At 38.7% G+C, this 18,139-nt stretch overlaps 1 pseudogene; it reads left to right on the forward strand.

The window, feature by feature from the left end:
• Window positions 1–349: 349 nt before the first annotated feature.
• LOC121994790 lies at window positions 350–8,409 on the forward strand (annotated as a pseudogene).
• The last annotated feature ends 9,730 nt before the right edge of the window (window positions 8,410–18,139 follow it).

Genomic DNA, 18,139 nt, shown 5'->3' on the forward strand with positions numbered 1-18,139 from the left:
TAATATTATTAATATATTCAAAATTGAGTTATTTATATGGTAGCGGAATAAAATATTATTTTAATGATAAATAAAAAAATACCTTTTTATTTTTTTACCCTTAAAAATTCTTGAAGAAAGCTTACCTTTTGGCTTTTTTTACCTTCTAAAACCCAAAAATATCATTAGTATTATGGTCATAATTTATTTCTTGATTTTTTTTTTTAAAATTCCTTTGTTTTCCAGACATTACAATTTAGAGGGGATTTTTAAAAAGGGTATAATTTTCAAGGGATGAAACAAAATATTATGTGAATATTTATATTTATAAATGTCTTTTTAAGAATCTTATCCTTCCGTCGCTGCATGGCTTCCTTGCAAAGCGACTTCCTCATTTCTTCCTTCTCCGTGGAATTCTGCACTCCACCATCTCGATTCCCCCGCAAAGCTCGTTCCTTTCCCCGCTTCCTCTTCCTCCACTTGTCGTCCCCCTTCACACCCACCGTCGTGAGTCCACGCCTTCTCCGATCTCTCTTCAAGCGCCACAGCTCATGGAACCCACACCGAGCATCGAGCACTTCACAGAGAACGGCCGGCCCAGGAGAAGATTCTTGTGGAGCATGCAATTCCTAAACCTAGGAAGGGTAATTTGTGGCCGAGAGGCGAAAAGGCGGAGCCTTTGGCGAGAGGAGTGAGTGAAATTGGAGTCGACAGGTGGATGAAGAAGGACGGCAAGATATCCGAAGCTAGGGTTTCTGGAAAGGAGATGAAAATTAAGCTGGATTCCTGCTCCAAAACTGGTGATGTCATGGAAGCCATTGTCACTCTGCGGTCGGCCAAGGAATCAAATTGCAGCAATACCACTACAATGTGCTGCTTTACCTTTGCTCTTCTGCGGCGGTTGGCATCATTCATCCTGCTAAAAGCGGTAGTGTTAATTCTAAATTCGATCCAGATTGGCATATTGATGGAGATGTGGTTGAAGATGCAGGCCAAGGAAGTAGAAGAGCTTCTCTTCTGATTTGAGTAAACGAGGACATCAGAGACTATGCTAGAACCAGAGGACTTGAGATATATGAAAAGATGTGCGCGGAGAAGATTGCCATGAGTGAAGCAGCTCTAACATCTGTGGCTCGAATAGCAATGTCCATGGACGATGGTGACATGGCCTTTGATTGTGTTAAGCGAATGAAGCTTTTGGGTATAACTGCAAGGGTGCGGTCGTATGGTCCTGCATTGTTCACCTTCTGCAACAAAGGCGACATTGATAAGGCGTTCGAAGTTGAAGCTCACATGTCGGAAAATGGCATCCAACCTGAAGAATCAGAGTTGGAAGCACTTCTAAGAATTAGCATTGCGGCTCGCAGAGGCGACAAGGTGTATTACCTGCTACACAAGCTTAGAACTAATGTGAGACAGGTCTCTGCGTCCACAGCAGAGCTGATTGAGGCTTGGTTCAAGAGTTTGACCGCATCAAGACTAGGGAAAAGGAAATGGGATGCGAAAGAATTAGCAGAGGCTATTGAGAATGGTGGAGCGGGGTGGCATGGGCTTGGTTGGCTCGGTAAAGGGAAATGGAGTGTGGCGCACACATCAGTAGATGTAGATGGTGTCTGCATGTCTTGTGGTCACAAATTAGCAACCATCGATCTTGATCCAGTTGAGACAGAAAACTTTGCCAAGTCTGTTGCCTCACTGGCCAACAAGAGAGAAAGGAATTCAAATTTTCAGAAGTTTCAAGTATGATCTCCCTCCCGAAATCACTGTCCAGTAATGTGGAGAGAGTATTTAGTTCATGCATTTCAAACATGTAAAATGTTGACGATAAAGTTCAGTCAATTGCGGTTTTTGAAATTATGTCTAATTGTTTTCACCAGCAATTTGCACGATTTTGTTTTGTTACTAACAACTCAATTTCTGATTACAGAAATGGTTGGACTACTATGGCCCTTTTGAAGCTGTTGTAGATGCAGCAAATGTTGCTCTCTATTGTCAGAAGCGGTTCGCAGTTAATAAGGTGTGCGTCAAGAAAATGTTGACAAATATACTTTCAAATTTTGCTTTTATTTAGAGTTCCTGTTGTATTAATCTTCCTCCTGAGATTTTTTTTTTTTTTTCCTTTAGGTCAGTGCTGTCGTTAATGCCATACGGCAGAAACTACCTATGAAGAGATGCCCACTTTATTATTGTACATAATAAACGACTCATTGGAAACAAGATGAAAGATCCTATGAACGTGAAGTATTTGGAGAAATGGAAGAATGCAGATGCACTTTATGAAACTCCTACTGGATCTAATGATGATTGGTGCGGGCTTTACTCTTTTCTTGGTTTTTTTAAAGTTCACTGTTAAAGAACATGGAATTCTATCTGATTAATAGAGCATGATAGTTCTCGTAAAACCTAAGTCGCATGAATTCTAAATAATCGAAATAAGAATTCGAATAGGGAAAACAAGAATATATGAGCATGTATCTTGGTTTCATCGAGAACATGACATAAGAAAATAATAATACATAAACACAATGACAAAAAATCTAATTGAAGAGTCATATCTTTGTCCTTTAGCATCGTCCAGAAGATCCTGTGGAAGAAGAAACAGCAAAAAGAAAAGGTAGGTCTTCCAAGGGACTTAAGGGATAACGATGCTATAAAACTTCTTGTCAATGGGGAACAAGAAACTATGTCAAGATTATTCCCTAAGTATTTGGGGACCAACCCTATATATAGTGAACATCTATTATCAGCCTATCGATAATAATAGATGTGAGACTATAAGTCCATATATATACTGAACATCTATTATCAATAAATATATGATAATAGATGCGGGACTATATGTTCTACACATATAAGATCCACATCCAATTACCCGAAACCCACTAGACATAAGTTAGATCACTTTAAAGGGTTCGGATCGTATTCACGTGTGCAACTTACAAATAAGCCCACCTAATAGGGATAATTATATCCAACAATCTCCCACTTGGGCTATATGTGAGTTGTATGTGAAATATAAGTAAAACTTTAGTTGATATCAACTTTATTGGTACAAAATACCCCTGTAAACAATCTGGTCGATTAACTTCATTGGTATAGGGCTAAAGAGGTCATAGCTATTGTATATGATCGTAACAAGCCCTAACAGTAATCATGATTCCAATATCATTAATGACATAGCTAGATCAAGATGTGAATGTGTAGAGTGGAAATTACATGAAATATGATCAGTATATGTCAATTTCCAACTTGTCCTAAGATGACCTCAAAAAATATCAGATCATATTTGTAAAATACTTTATGTTACACTGCAATAGCAAATCATGATCTAAACTGTATGATTCTAAAATGAATCTATATCATATTTACAAACATCAAATGCTAAACAACAGTAGTAAACGATGATATCATAGTCAGAGTGTCAAACGAACATATAAATTCCCATTGATGTTTTGAACTTTAAGTACGTACAATAATCAAAATAAATGTTTGTCTTTATTAATTAGCATAGAGCAATAAAAATAAATACAGACTCCTACTAGATGAGTTCTTCTTCCATAAGAAGAACTCTCATATCCACAACATGCACATGAAACACCTTAGGCACCAAGCCTTTGGTGAGTAGATCGGCCAACATGAAATATGTATTGATGTGCTCTACCATAATCTGACAACTCTGAACTCTTTCTTTAACCGCTAAAAACTTGATGTCGATGTGCTTGGACTTCGACGAACTGCGGTGGTTCTTGACATAAAGTTCTGCGGCTTTATTATCACAGTAAATCCTCAGTGGCTTGTCAATACCATCAACGATATGTAATGTTGTGATAAAGTTCTGCAACCAAATCCCGTGATTGGATGCTTCGTAGCATGCTACTAACTCTGCCTCCATAGTAGAAGTGGCTACTAGCGTCTGTTTGACGCTCTTCCAAGATATAGCCCCTCCATCAAGCATGAAGATATAGCCCAAGTGGACCTCCTGCTATCCAAGCATCTAGCAAAATCAGAGTCTGAATATCCAATCACCTCCAAGTGATCTAATCTCCGATACATGAGCATATGTCCTTTAGTTCTTTGTAAATACCGTATCACTCTCTTTACCACTTTCCAGTGTGACGTGTAACGCCCACCCTTCTTACCCAACCAAAGGCGGCGCTACATTCTTATACTACTTACGTACATGCTTTAGTTATAACAGCGGAAGAGTAAAAACTTTAAAGAATTTAATTTATTAAGCATGATATCACATATTCTGATTTGTTCAAATGTGCATATATTGATCATATAACTAAAAATATTAATTTGTCCGAATCGTTCTTGCCGAGTCACCACCACACACATCACTATCTGCTCCTCCTGCTGCTCCGTTGTACATCCAGCTTTCTCTTTTATCTGCGGTACAAGAAAAGTAAGCTATGAGCACTCATGGCTCAGTAAGTTCCTTTCCTACTCACTAAAACCGAGAATCATCGTATATCAAGAATGGATCAACATATCATCGTCTCAACTAATCATAACATAACATATCATTCTATTCAAACATATCATGCATATTTCTTATTCACATATCATTTCATAGAAGCATGAATATCATATCATAAAACAAATAAATCACAAGCATGAGACATACAAGGGCATCATATTCATATCATAATATCACATGACATTATATCATATCATCATATAATTCAAGCACATATGAATGTAGGCAATGCATCGTGAATTTGAAAACTTATACTTAATAGTACTTGAAATTAATATCATCATCATTTGGGATCCCGGTTTGTACCACATACTTAATGCGTAGGTCCAAGGTAGCAAGTCTTGAGCCCTACCATGCATACATACTAGGTCCGAGTCTTACTCCATCGACCTAGGGCACTCAAAGGCCCATTATTACGAGCCCCGAGTCTTACTCCATCGACCCCGGGGCGTTTACGGAGCCCACCCTTGGTACAAACCATAAAAATAACTTATCATGCATAACTATCATATCATGTCCTTAACAATCTTTCATGCATTTATTCTTTTTCATTTCTTTTCATTATGTATAACATTTTCTATGCTATCACATATCATAACATAACTTCATTTCTTTTCATTATGTATAGCATTTTCTATGCTATCACATATCATAACATAACTTCATTTCTTTTCATTATGTATAGCATTTTCTATGCTATAACACATCATGTCATATTTCATAATATAACTTCATTATGCATATCATTTCGTAACTAAAGCAATCATGCATTCTAACTTATTATCATATCATTTTCATACAGCATGGCATAGACATATTTAATTTTTGTTCTAGGGTTTCTAAGGCATCTATCCCTTCATGGCCGAACACATAATGATTCATTTAGGTCATACAAACATGTATCACATTCACACATTATCAAGTTTTCATAAGAAGTACTTTTAACCCCTTAGGTTTCATTTCCAAGGCCTCTAGGTCCTTTAAACCTTACTTGGCCGAAATTCATAGAATATAAACTTCCTTTAAGTGGCCTAAAGCATGGGAAACCTAAGTAATTTCATAGCAAGATTTACTAAGAACATCATACACAAGGTTGGATCATAAACAAGTTAGGACTCTTGTGATCTTACATGTCATAAATCATGTAACTAATTTTCTACATTCCAATTAAACATGAGAGCATTAATCATCTTTCATAACATAATATCATAGAGGTCATTGAGCATATTAGAATTTTGTTTAAGCTTCTCTAAACTATCACCTTACCATGGCCGAAATATTAAGAGTAAGGTTCATGAGTTTCTTTCAACATACAAGTATACAACTCTTAAGAACTTTATATCATGTCATATAAGCATAGTTATTTTAAATTCAAGGTCCTCCTAACCCTAAATTATTTCTTGGCTGAAACATGAGAGTGGGGTTCTTTTGGTTCCAATCAACTTCCAAGCAAGAAAACCATAGGAAGGTCCTTAGCATTTCATAGAGGGAAACTTGCACTAGTTTGGTTAGACAATAATTTTCCTAACCTATTTACAATATTTTTGATTGAAATTCTAGGGTTACATACACCTCTGATCATGCATCATATATGTATACAAACATAGGGGAAAACTTTCTTTCAAGGCATAGAAAAAGAATCCGAAAATCACATGAAAGCCTTGTACCGCAGGTGAGGGGAAGCTTACCTTCTTTGCTTAAGTTTCCTAGAGTTGAGAACTTGCTTGTGGACCTTTCTTCCTTGCTTGCTTTGCTCGGCACCAATGGAGGAAGCTAGGTCTTTTGGTGGAGAGGGGGAGGAAGAAGAGGTTTCTTCCTCTTGTGTTGCTCGGCAACAAGAAGAAGAAAAGAGGGAGAGAGTGAGTTCTCGGCACCAATGGAGGAGAGGAGGAGAATGAGTTGAGGATGAAGTTGAAGTCACCCCTCCATGCCTATTTATACTAAAATGAGGGGAGGAAAACTTGACTTGATTCATCCTCTTCATTTACTTCTCCTCTTAATGAGAAAGAATATGCTAGAGAAATGCTTCTTGAGTTTCTCTCTTTTCTTTCTCTTAATTTCTCTCTTTTCTTTCCTTTAATTATAATTCCCATCTCTCCTTTTACAATATTCACTCCTATCACACTTGGTTAACACATGCATGCATCCACAAAAGAACCAAGGATCAAATCCTTCTCTTAACATATTTTTGTACAAAATAATTCATGTATATGCATTATGCATAAATATTTCATACATGCATATATAATATCTCATATCTCTTTTGTTTACATTAATTCCTTGCATTATAAATCATGTATAGAACTTTATATTCTCAACTTTATTTTCTTTCATAAAGTTTTTAATCATCTAAATCCTTCCCATCGTAACATTCAACGTAGACTATCTACACATTCTTTTCATTACATTCGTACTCTCATTGCCCTTACTTTATCTAGGCTTTCTAGGGGTGTTACAAACTCCCCTACTTATTGAAAGTTCGTCCCCGAACTTAGAATGACAATTTCTGCTCAGATTCCTTAGACGTTGGTGGAGCTTCTAATCTCCCTTGACTTATTGAAGGTCCTTCAATAGAAGTCTGCAGTTGGTGTAACCTTGCGGGACCACCTTGATTCATGCTTAAATTGATATCATTTCTACTCTTTTTATTCATCAAAAGCTTTTACTACATTTTTTTGTTCATAACTTCTTCTCTTAAAAGGCCAGGTAGGTTGTGACTACTCCTGCCATAAAGGACATGAGAGTAGTAGTCATCATCAACCAAACCTGTATCGACTTGCCCAGATCATTCTGGGGTGGATCAGGCATTATCGGAGATTGAATCTCTGATGCCTCTTCCGGGTCAATTATTGTCTCTTCATCCATTCCCTCGTCTTCTTCAACATGTTCGTCCGGTTCCATCGGGTCTTCGTTTAGTTCCCCCTCGAGGTTGTTTGATAACCATGATTTTACTATACTATTCTCATTCACACAATCATGATTTGATGTAGTTTTCATATATAGAATCCACATTTACACTACATTTTTATACTTTGTATCAATTTTGGACCTAATTGCAAATTAGTCTATTTTCATGGTATTTGATGCTAATATTTGCTTATTATTTTGTAGGCATCAAAAGGGTCATGGACCCGATCAGATCAGGCTGCATTTGGGCTCAAATCAAGGGCTAAACAAGAAGATCAAGCCTCGGAGCATTATAGGCCGTTCATCCAAGATTGAGTAGATCTGAGCCATCCGTTGAAGATCTGGCCGATCCAACTTAAAGGGGAGCAGATCTGAGCCATTTATGAAGATCCAGAAGTTTTGATCCAGATCTGAGTTCATCCAGCCATTGATCCAGCCGGATTAATCTGGACCGTTCATTGAAGACTGGGCTGATCTGGACCATCCAGTGATGATCTGATCGATCCGACCTACAGGAGAGTAGATCCAGACCCTAGATCAACATCAGTACATTCAGATCGGATTTTGGATGACTTTCCACCGTTGATCTAGCCCAAATGAATCTCAGCCGTTGGATCTGAACTGAGGAGGTTTAAAAACCTGCGTGAGAAGCTACAGTAGCTGGGCTCGGCGTGTTCGCGATTTTGCTACAGTGTTTCTCCTTCTTCTTCCTTGCGGCGCCGTTGCTCCCATTCCTCGATCCAGATCCGTGAGCTAGATTTCTTCGACGACGACGATCATCAGCTGCCGGCGTTCATCTTCCGGTGATCAGAGAGCTTGAGGGAGGTTTCCCGAACGACGATTTGGGTTCTGTTTCATCGCCGTGATTCCGATTGTGGAGGTTTCCCAATCGGCGATCTTCGCATCCACCAGAGCTGAAGGGAGGTTTCTCAGATGCTACTGGACCTTTTCCGATCTCCATTCCGCAGCCAAACAGTGTTGAATTGGCCATTCGATCTGGTTTGCAACTTCACAGGACCTGGGCTCTGTTCTTCGGCTAGTGAGATTACCAGAAGGATGTAAGCTAAAGGGAGGTTTCCTGGTGCTATGATCATCTCCTGGTAATAGAAGGAAGGTTGTTTGATTGTTGTTGAATGCTTATAGGGGTTCCGAGAGCATTTCTACTGGTTTTTCAGCAGATTGGAGGAGGTTGAGTTCGGGATTTGGTTGAGGAATGCTTAGGGTTTAGTTTTATTTGTTTTGTCTTTGAATTGTTGATGTTCCTGTTCAGATCCTCAGATCTGATCCATTACTTTGCTATTTTAATTTGTTTGAGTTTTTCTTATGCAATTCTGTTTTGATTTTCTTTGTTGCAAAAACCCAGTTCTTATTTCTGATTCGAATTCTAATTCCTTAAGATTTCTGCAATTACAGTAATGTTAGCTACTAACTTGGTTTGCAATTTTATTTTACTTGAAATTCTTTGCTTCGGTTTCTATAAGTTAGGATTAGTCAATTCATGAATTTAGGAAATACTTGTTTGACTCATTGAATGTTGAGGTGGCTGTTAATGAGCTTGATTGATGAATGAATCACTTAAACTTTTCATTGTTCACCTTTGTAGAATGTGGTTGATTGTTAGTGAAAAGTGAAGACTTGGTGGATGAGTTAAGTGTTGAATTTGAATGCGATTATGAATTGATTGTTGATTGAAGATGAGGGAATTGCATTAATTGATTCAATGGTGCATTTAAATCTGAATTTAATTGATGCTTATTTGATGAGAAGGAAATGGATCATGTTTAGATGAGAATGAACCTTATTTGATCTTATTCTTTGATCTTGTGATGTAATACTTTGATTGGAACCAACTCTAGAATTTACACACTTTTACTAGTTAGTCCTCGGAAAAATACGACTTGGGACTCCTTACTACACGTATTCTATTTAGCTTAAATGGGTTCCAATCTTTATTAATTTGGAGCGCCTTGTGACATGCAAAAAGGCCGACACCATTGTTCAGTCCCCACTCGAAGTCTATTACATCGTTGGGGTTGAAACCCATTTCCATGTATTCAGCAAGGTTAAATTCATCCTCGCCCATCTCAGGAAACTCGTTCTCTCCTTCATAATATTCCATAATTTCTGAATCTTCATTATCGTCCGAATTCCCTTCCTCGATTTCCTCGAGATCTTCCTCTCCGAACTCGCCGTGTTCCGGAGATTCCGAGTCGCTCACATAGTTGTCGAAGTATTCCAGCATATCGGGTTCATCCGCGAACTCGAGGTATTCGCCAAAATATTCTACATCCTCGGGATTGTATTCGAACGGGATATAGTCCATTTCTACAAGATTTTAAAGATTCATTATTCCTCTTATGTTATAGCCTAAGGTTCTTGTATATAGGCTACCATTCATGCATCCTAGAATATCACCTACTTATCATCATGCACCATTCTCTAGGGTATAACTTAAGGTATCCTTCTTAAGCTACCATTCATGCATCCTAGAGTATCATACTATTTTTAACACATACTTGTCATCATGCACCCTTCTCTAGGGTATAGCTTAAGGTATTCTTCCTAGGCTATTATTCATGTATCATAGAGTATCATACTAATTTTTGCATATAAATAAATTAAGCAACTGTACTTACTTGGAGCGACAGGAAGGAGCTTGATGTGTGTGTAGTGAGCTGGCAAAACTTCGCTCTGATACCACCTGTAACGCCCACCCTTCTTACCCAACCAAAGGCGGCGCTACGTTCTTATACTACTTACGTACATGCTTTAGTTATAACAGCGGAAGAATAAAAACTTTAAAGAATTTAATTTATTAAGCATGATATCACATATTCTGATTTGTTCAAATGTGCATATATTGATCATATAACTAAAAATATTAATTTATCCGAATCGTTCTTGCCGAGCCACCACCACACACATCACTATCTGCTCCTCCTGCTGCTCCGTTGTACATCCAGCTTTCTCTTTTATCTGCGGTACAAGGAAAGTAAGCTATGAGCACTCATGGCTCAGTAAGTTCCTTTCCTACTCACTAAAACCGAGAATCATCGTATATCAAGAATGGATCAACATATCATCGTCTCAACTAATCATAGCATAACATATCATTCTATTCAAACATATCATGCATATTTCTTATTCACATATCATTTCATAGAAGCATGAATATCATATCATAAAACAAATAAATCACAAGCATGAGACATACAAGGGCATCATATTCATATCATAATATCACATGACATTATATCATATCATCATATAATTCAAGCACATATGAATGTAGGCAATGCATTGTGAATTTGAAAACTTATACTTAATAGTACTTGAAATTAATATCATCATCATTTAGGATCCCGGTTTGTACCACATACTTAATGCGTAGGTCCAAGGTAGCAAATCTTGAGCCCTACCATGCATATATACTAGGCCCGAGTCTTACTCCATCGACCTAGGGCACTCAAAGGCCCATTACTGACGAGGCCCGAGTCTTACTCCATCGACCCCGGGACGTTTACGGAGCCCACCCTTGGTACAAACCATAAAAATAACTTATCATGCATAACTATCATATCATGTCCTTAACAATCTTTCATGCATTTATTCTTTTTCATTTCTTTTCATTATGTATAGCATTTTCTATGCTATCACATATCATAATATAACTTCATTTCTTTTCATTATGTATAGCATTTTCTATGCTATTACATATCATAACATAACTTCATTTCTTTTCATTATGTATAACATTTTCTATGCTATAACACATCATGGCATATTTCATAATATAACTTCATTATGCATATCATTTCGTAACTAAAGCAATCATGCATTCTAACTTATTATCATATCATTTTCATACAGCATGACATAGACATATTTAATTTTTGTTCTAGGGTTTCTAGGGCATCTATCCCTTCATGGCCGAACACATAATGATTCATTTAGGTCATACAAACATGTATCACATTCACACATTATCAAGTTTTCATAAGAAGTACTTTTAACCCCTTAGGTTTCATTTCCAAGGCCTCTAGGTCCTTTAAACCTTACTTGGCCGAAATTCATAGAATATAAACTTCCTTTAAGTGGCCTAAAGCATGGGAACCTTAAGTAATTTCATAGCAAGATTTACTAAGAACATCATACACAAGGTTGGATCATAAACAAGCTAGGACTCTTGTGATCTTACATGTCATAAATCATGTAACTAATTTTCTACATTCCAATTAAACATGAGAGCATTAATCATCTTTCATAACATAATATCATAGAGGTCATTGAGCATATTAGAATTTTGTTTAAGCTTCTCTAAACTATCACCTTACCATGGCCGAAATATTAAGAGTAAGGTTCATGAGTTTCTTTCAACATACAAGTATACAACTCTTAAGAACTTTATATCATGTCATATAAGCATAGTTATTTTAAATTCAAGGTCCTCCTAACCCTAAATTCTTTCTTGGCCGAAACATGAGAGTGGGGTTCTTTTGGTTCCAATCAACTTCCAAGCAAGAAAACCATAAGAAGATCCTTAGCATTTCATAGAGGGAAACTTGCACTAGTTTGGTTAGACAATAATTTTCCTAACCTATTTACAATATTTTTGATTGAAATTCTAGGGTTACATACACCTCTGATCATGCATCATATATGTATACAAACATAGGGGAAAATTTTCTTTCAAGGCATAGAAAAAGAATCCGAAAATCACATGAAAGCCTTGTACCGCAGGTGAGGGGAAGCTTACCTTCTTTGCTTAAGTTTCCTAGAGTTGAGAACTTGCTTGTGGACCTTTCTTCCTTGCTTGCTTTGCTCGGCACCAATGGAGGAAGCTAGGTCTTTTGGTGGAGAGGGGGAGGAAGAAGAGGTTTCTTCCTCTTGTGTTGCTCGGCAACAAGAAGAAGAAAAGAGGGAGAGAGTGAGTTCTCGGCACCAATGGAGGAGAGGAGGAGAATGAGTTGAGGATGAAGTTGAAGTCACCCCTCCATGCCTATTTATACTAAAATGAGGGGAGGAAAACTTGACTTGATTCATCCTCCTCATTTACTTCTCCTCTTAATGAGAAAGAATATGCTAGAGAAATGCTTCTTGAGTTTCTCTCTTTTCTTTCTCTTAATTTCTCTCCTTTCTTTCCTTTAATTATAATTCCCATCTCTCCTTTTACAATATTCACTCCTATCACACTTGGTTAACACATGCATGCATCCACAAGAGAACCAAGGATCAAATCCTTCTCCTAACATATTTTTGTACAAAATAATTCATGTATATGCATTATGCATAAATATTTCATACATGCATATATAATATCTTATATCTCTTTTGTTTACATTAATTCCTTCCATTATAAATCATGTATAGAACTTTATATTCTCAACTTTATTTTCTTTCATAAAGTTTTTAATCATCTAAATCCTTCCCATCGTAACATTCAACGTAGACTATCTACACATTCTTTTCATTATATTCGTACTCTCATTGCCCTTACTTTATCTTGGCTTTCTAGGGGTGTTACATGACGGTCCTCGGTTACTAATATATCTGCCTAATATTCTCACTATAAATGCTATATCTAGTCGAGTACAAACTTGTGCATACATGAGACTTCTCACTGCTGACACATATGGGAATTGCTCCATCTCCTTTATTTCAAGTTCAAGCCGTGGACACTGCTGCAAGCTGAACTTGTCACCTCTTGACACAGGTGTGTCACCAGGTGTACAGTTTTGCATACCATACCTTATAAGCACCTTTTCAATATAGGTCTGTTGTGAAAGTTCAAGAATGCCTCTTGAACGATCACGATAGATCTGTATGCCTAAAACAAAGGATGCTTCACCAAGATCTTTTATTTCAAAATTATCAGATAGAAGTGACTTGGTTTGATGCAACATACCCTTATTATTGCTCGTAAGCAATATATAGTCCACATACAAAACAAGTATAACAAATTTGCTCTCACTGAACTTGAGATATATGCACTGATTAACAGAGTTCTCTTTAAATCCAAATGAGATAACCATTTGATCAAATTTTAGGTACTGACAGGATGCCTATTTTAAACCATAAATGGACTTCTTTAATCTACATACTAGGTGCTTTGAGTCATTAGAATCAAAGTTCTCTGGTTGCAACATATATATAGACTCCTCTATGTCTCCATTGAGGAATGCAGTTTTTATGTCCAAGCTGAAGGAGTTAATCGCCAGACTTACGAATCTCAGAGTTACCGGCTTGGCATGCAGTTGTGCTACTGACTCTCCTTTCAGCCAAAGGTTGGTCAGTTGGTTCCAAAGTAGATCCCATTTCGTGAGCTTAGCTTTGGACGTACCTTCATATAGCTCTACGAACTTCTCCCAAAGTTCCTTTGATGATTCGTAGATGCCGATTTTGCTGACTTCTTGCGGAGGTAGCACGGTCAACAAATAGAATTTGGCTCATCCATTTGCTACGAAGTCTGCTTGCTCCTTTTCGGTCTATCGGTATTCCTCTTTTTCACCTTCTTGTGAGTCCATGGGAGCTACAAAGTCATATTTAATTATTAAAAGTAATTCAAAGTATGTTTTAAAGAATACCTCCATGCGTTTCTTCCATGTCACGAATTCTCTCTAGAATTTTGGCTGGTAGATGCTCGGTCCAACCATCACCTCAGTACTTCAATCAGTGGTTAGTCCTTCTGAGACATTCTAGCTCTGATACCACTTGTTGGTAGATGGGGCCGGTAAGAGGGGATGAATTGGTTGTAAAAAATAAAGCTAAATATTTCTTGATCTTTCAACTCAGATTAGCAGTACAATTAAATTAAAACAATTGATCAACTAACAAAATAAAAGAGGCTAAAGAATTACTTGGTTACAACTTAGGTGGTTGTTAATCAAACCCAAAAGAAAGTACTAAAAAATCTTCTTCGTGTAGGCGGAGAAGCCTCTTACACTCATTGAGCGCTCATAAATATGTTATAAAAATGAATATAAGAGTTGTTGTTAATTTCCTAAGTCTAGGAGTCTTTTTTATAGCCTATAGAAAATGTTATCCGCGGCTTAAAAGTGTCTTCAAAGGGGTCCAAGGTGCCTTCCATTAGATAAACTTTATCTCCCAAGGATAAAACATTATTCTCAGGTAACATCTAGGGAAGGCACCTTCTATGGCTAGAAGGCTCCTTCGTACTATTCATCGAAGGCGCCCTCCAAGCCATGGAAGGCACCTTCCATAAGGCAGATCATCTCCATAAGATGATCTCTTCTCATGGGTGATGCTCCTGCTAACCGCAGTTGAGCTCATCAAAATCCAACTCTGACCTTCTCCTCGAGTAGCCTTCGTATCTAGCTTCTCATCCCTCAGACCACCATACACGTCCTTCTCATCCCTAGTGTACTCTTCCACTGTACCTCATCCTTTAGAGGCACTGAGCCTGTCAGCTCCTATCCCGTTCCATCGTTCTTTCTAGCTACGTCTTCTGCTTGACTTCTTATGTTCATAAATTCCTGCACACTTAGACACAAGGATCAAATACAACAGGACCTAACTTAATTTGGTTCACCACATCAAAACTATCATGGGATACTTACACTTTCTTGATCGAAGTAGCATTAGTTCGTGTTGGAACCCCAAGGTTATTTTGGTGTGATCAACAAGTTAAGTTATGTCCTGTGTTGTTTTTAACCTTGTGTCAAAGTGTGCAGGAGCTTAGGAGCACAAGTACTCGAGCGGAAGACACAACTAGCGAGAAGGACGGCACGCAGTGCATCCGAGGGACGAGGCACTGCGGAAGAGTACACTGGCAGACGAGAAAGAAGCGTGCGGTTGTAACGACTCGGCCCCTCGGCCCCTTGGGTTGCCACACTAGCGGCTCAACTGGCGGCCCCTGACGGTCCCTTGGGTAGCCACACTAGCCGCCAAACTGGCGACCCCTTATGTCGACAACCGACGACCCTTAGCCATGCCGTTACTCACAAGGTCTTCCCACCCCTGGCCAGTGGATTTTTGCCTTCCCCGGGATTCGAACTCTAGATCTCCAGGTTAAATACTAAAGTTTATGAATCCTGGCAGCCAAGTGGCTGCCCAAGGGACTGTCAGGGGCCGCTAGTGTGGCCGCCCAAGGGGCCTAGGGGTCGGGTCGTTACAATAAAAAGGCGCATTTTTATTGTAACGTCACGACCCCGGCCCAACTGGCAGCCCCTTGGCGGTCCCTTGGGCGGCCACAATTACGGCCCAACTAGCGACCCCTTATGTCGTCGACCGACGACCCTCGGCCGTGCCGTTACTCACTAGGTCTTTCCACCCCTGGTCAGTGGATTTTTGCCTTCCCCAGGATTCAAACTCTAAACCTCCAGGATAAGTATTAGAGTTTATGAATCCTAGTAGCCAAGTGAACAGAATGTAAAATACCGAAAAATGGGTGAATCACCATAAGGGGATTTTTAGGAATTTTCAGAAATTTTCTAAGAATTTTTCGAAGCTCGTACACCGGGTTTTGAGAGGACAAATTACGGGTACGGATAAAGGCTGTTTAGGATACCCGTTTAGGTGAGGAAATGTTTTATTTATAAATACATTTCCTTTTATTTTTCTTTCCCCCCTAAACGCCATTTCCTTCCCCCTACCCGCGTCGCGCCTCACTCAAATCGTCGCCGATTCTTCCTCTTCCCAAAACTGCTGACGCCGGTGCCGTTTCCTCTTCTTCCCCAAACCGACGCACCTTCCTTTTCTCCCTGTGTACAAAGCCCTCAGTCAGGGAAGCCGAGCCTACTCTTCCTCTCTTCTGCCGATCGCCCTCTGCCCTAGGTTCACTGCTCGGCGCTAACTCTGATCGCCTGGTGCCCTAGCCATCTCCACCGCCGATCCTCCTCTGCCCTATCGGTAAGCGGAGGCTTTTGATTTGGTTCTTCTTCTCCCTCATTGTGGTCACCCTTTTGTTTCCACTGTGCCCTAGATCACCGACGTCGAGTGGGGCTCAGATCACCAAGGCGAGAATTCGGATCTGGCGATGATCTCTTGAGGCGGCTAATCAAGGTAAGGTAGTGACGAGAAGGTTAGGGATTCAAAGATCTTGTTTGATCTCGGATCAGTTTCTTGAGACCTTCCTGTTCTGTTCAGCTTGATTCATAGATTGTTTTGTTATTAGGATGTTAACAAGTATTGTTTGATTTGTGATCTTCTTGTCGGATCTCATCTTGTTCTGTTTAGTGAAGGAATCCAACAGAAACGACTGTTTTGTGGAGCTGGAATTGTTTACAGTGTTGTTGGTGCCGGCAGCAACCCATCCATTAGTGAGGAGGAATTACCAAAGAGGTCTTGCTGTGGTGTTCTTTGATCCCACATCGGTTCCTTGTGTGGATCAACAAAAGGGAGGTCGTGGATTAAGGTAAGAAGTAGGGTAATGTTAGTTAGAGCCCTAGAGCCAATCATTTGATGATTGTTGTATGGACTCATTGTATCATATTCTTGTATATAAATAAAGGTATTTTTTTGGTTATTATACTTACTTGTATTAGTGCCAAATAATTAAGTATAATAGCGTCCTTGAGTAGAAGGTTCTTACCTATATCAATCGATTGGTTGAATCGATAGTGAGATGATATAGGAAACACTACTCTTAATCATTCCTAGTCAAGTATTAACATTCAGGGACAATGTTAATGCGATGAGACTAGCATGTAGGTCAACTCGATGACTTGATCTCACAAGTCATGGATATGGAGATATCAAGTTGACACATGGATATGCATTGGAGACTGTATACTGAATGACTCGTCATGAGAAAGTATCATGGATTGTTATATGAGTGTCATATACTTTCTCATGTGGCTATTAGTATGACTATTGGTCCTTGGACCTGAAGTCACCATGGATCCCTACATAAGGAGTTACGTACTTTGGCTTCGTCAAACGTCACCCGTAACTAGGTGGACTATAAAGGCGATTACTGGGTGTGTAACAAATTATGCAGAGGGATGTGAGTGATGTAGATGGGATCTATCCCTCCTATATGACGGGAGTGACATCGATATTCTTGATAGAGTGAGACCACGAAGTGCATGGTCATGCCCAAATGAGTCAATATGAGATATTAAGCTCATTTGATTGAGTGAGTCTACTTGGAGTTCAAGATTTAGATTGATTAGAGGATGACATGGTCTATGCCTCACATTGATCAATCTAGATGTCAAGGATAGAAGGACAATGTTACATATTGTGAGGAGTCACAATTAGTAGTCACAAGGTGATGTTGGATCTCAACATTCATATAACTTGGGTAGTAATGATGTGTTGCTAGATACCGCTCATTACTTATGCTTCTAAATGAGTTTAGGAGCATTGTCAACGTTATAAGTACCGATAAGGTCACACACAAAGGACAATTAGATGGAGATTAGGTTCATATGATGAACCAAGATGATTAAATTCATGTGATGAATCAAATTGGATTAATAGTAATCCAAATTGGGCTAATTGAGTTGGACTCAAGTTGATTCATGTGTTCAATGAGTTTAATTTAGATTTTGACTCATTGAATCAATTTAATTAAATGAATTAGATTCATTATATTAAGTTGGCTTGAATCAAATGGTTGGATTAGATCAACCATGGGAGAGATTTGGTCAAGTTTGACTTGACTTGAGAGGGAAGATGAAGAGTCAAGTTTGACTTGACTATTTGCCACATCATTAGTGAGTTGGCAAGGTGTGGACCAATGATGATGCTCCACATCATCATGGTGTGTCATCTTATGGAGGTTACAACTCTTAATGACCTCCACAT

This window comes from Zingiber officinale, chromosome 6A, assembly GCF_018446385.1.
Source record: "Zingiber officinale cultivar Zhangliang chromosome 6A, Zo_v1.1, whole genome shotgun sequence".
Classification (NCBI taxonomy): Eukaryota; Viridiplantae; Streptophyta; class Magnoliopsida; order Zingiberales; family Zingiberaceae; genus Zingiber; species Zingiber officinale.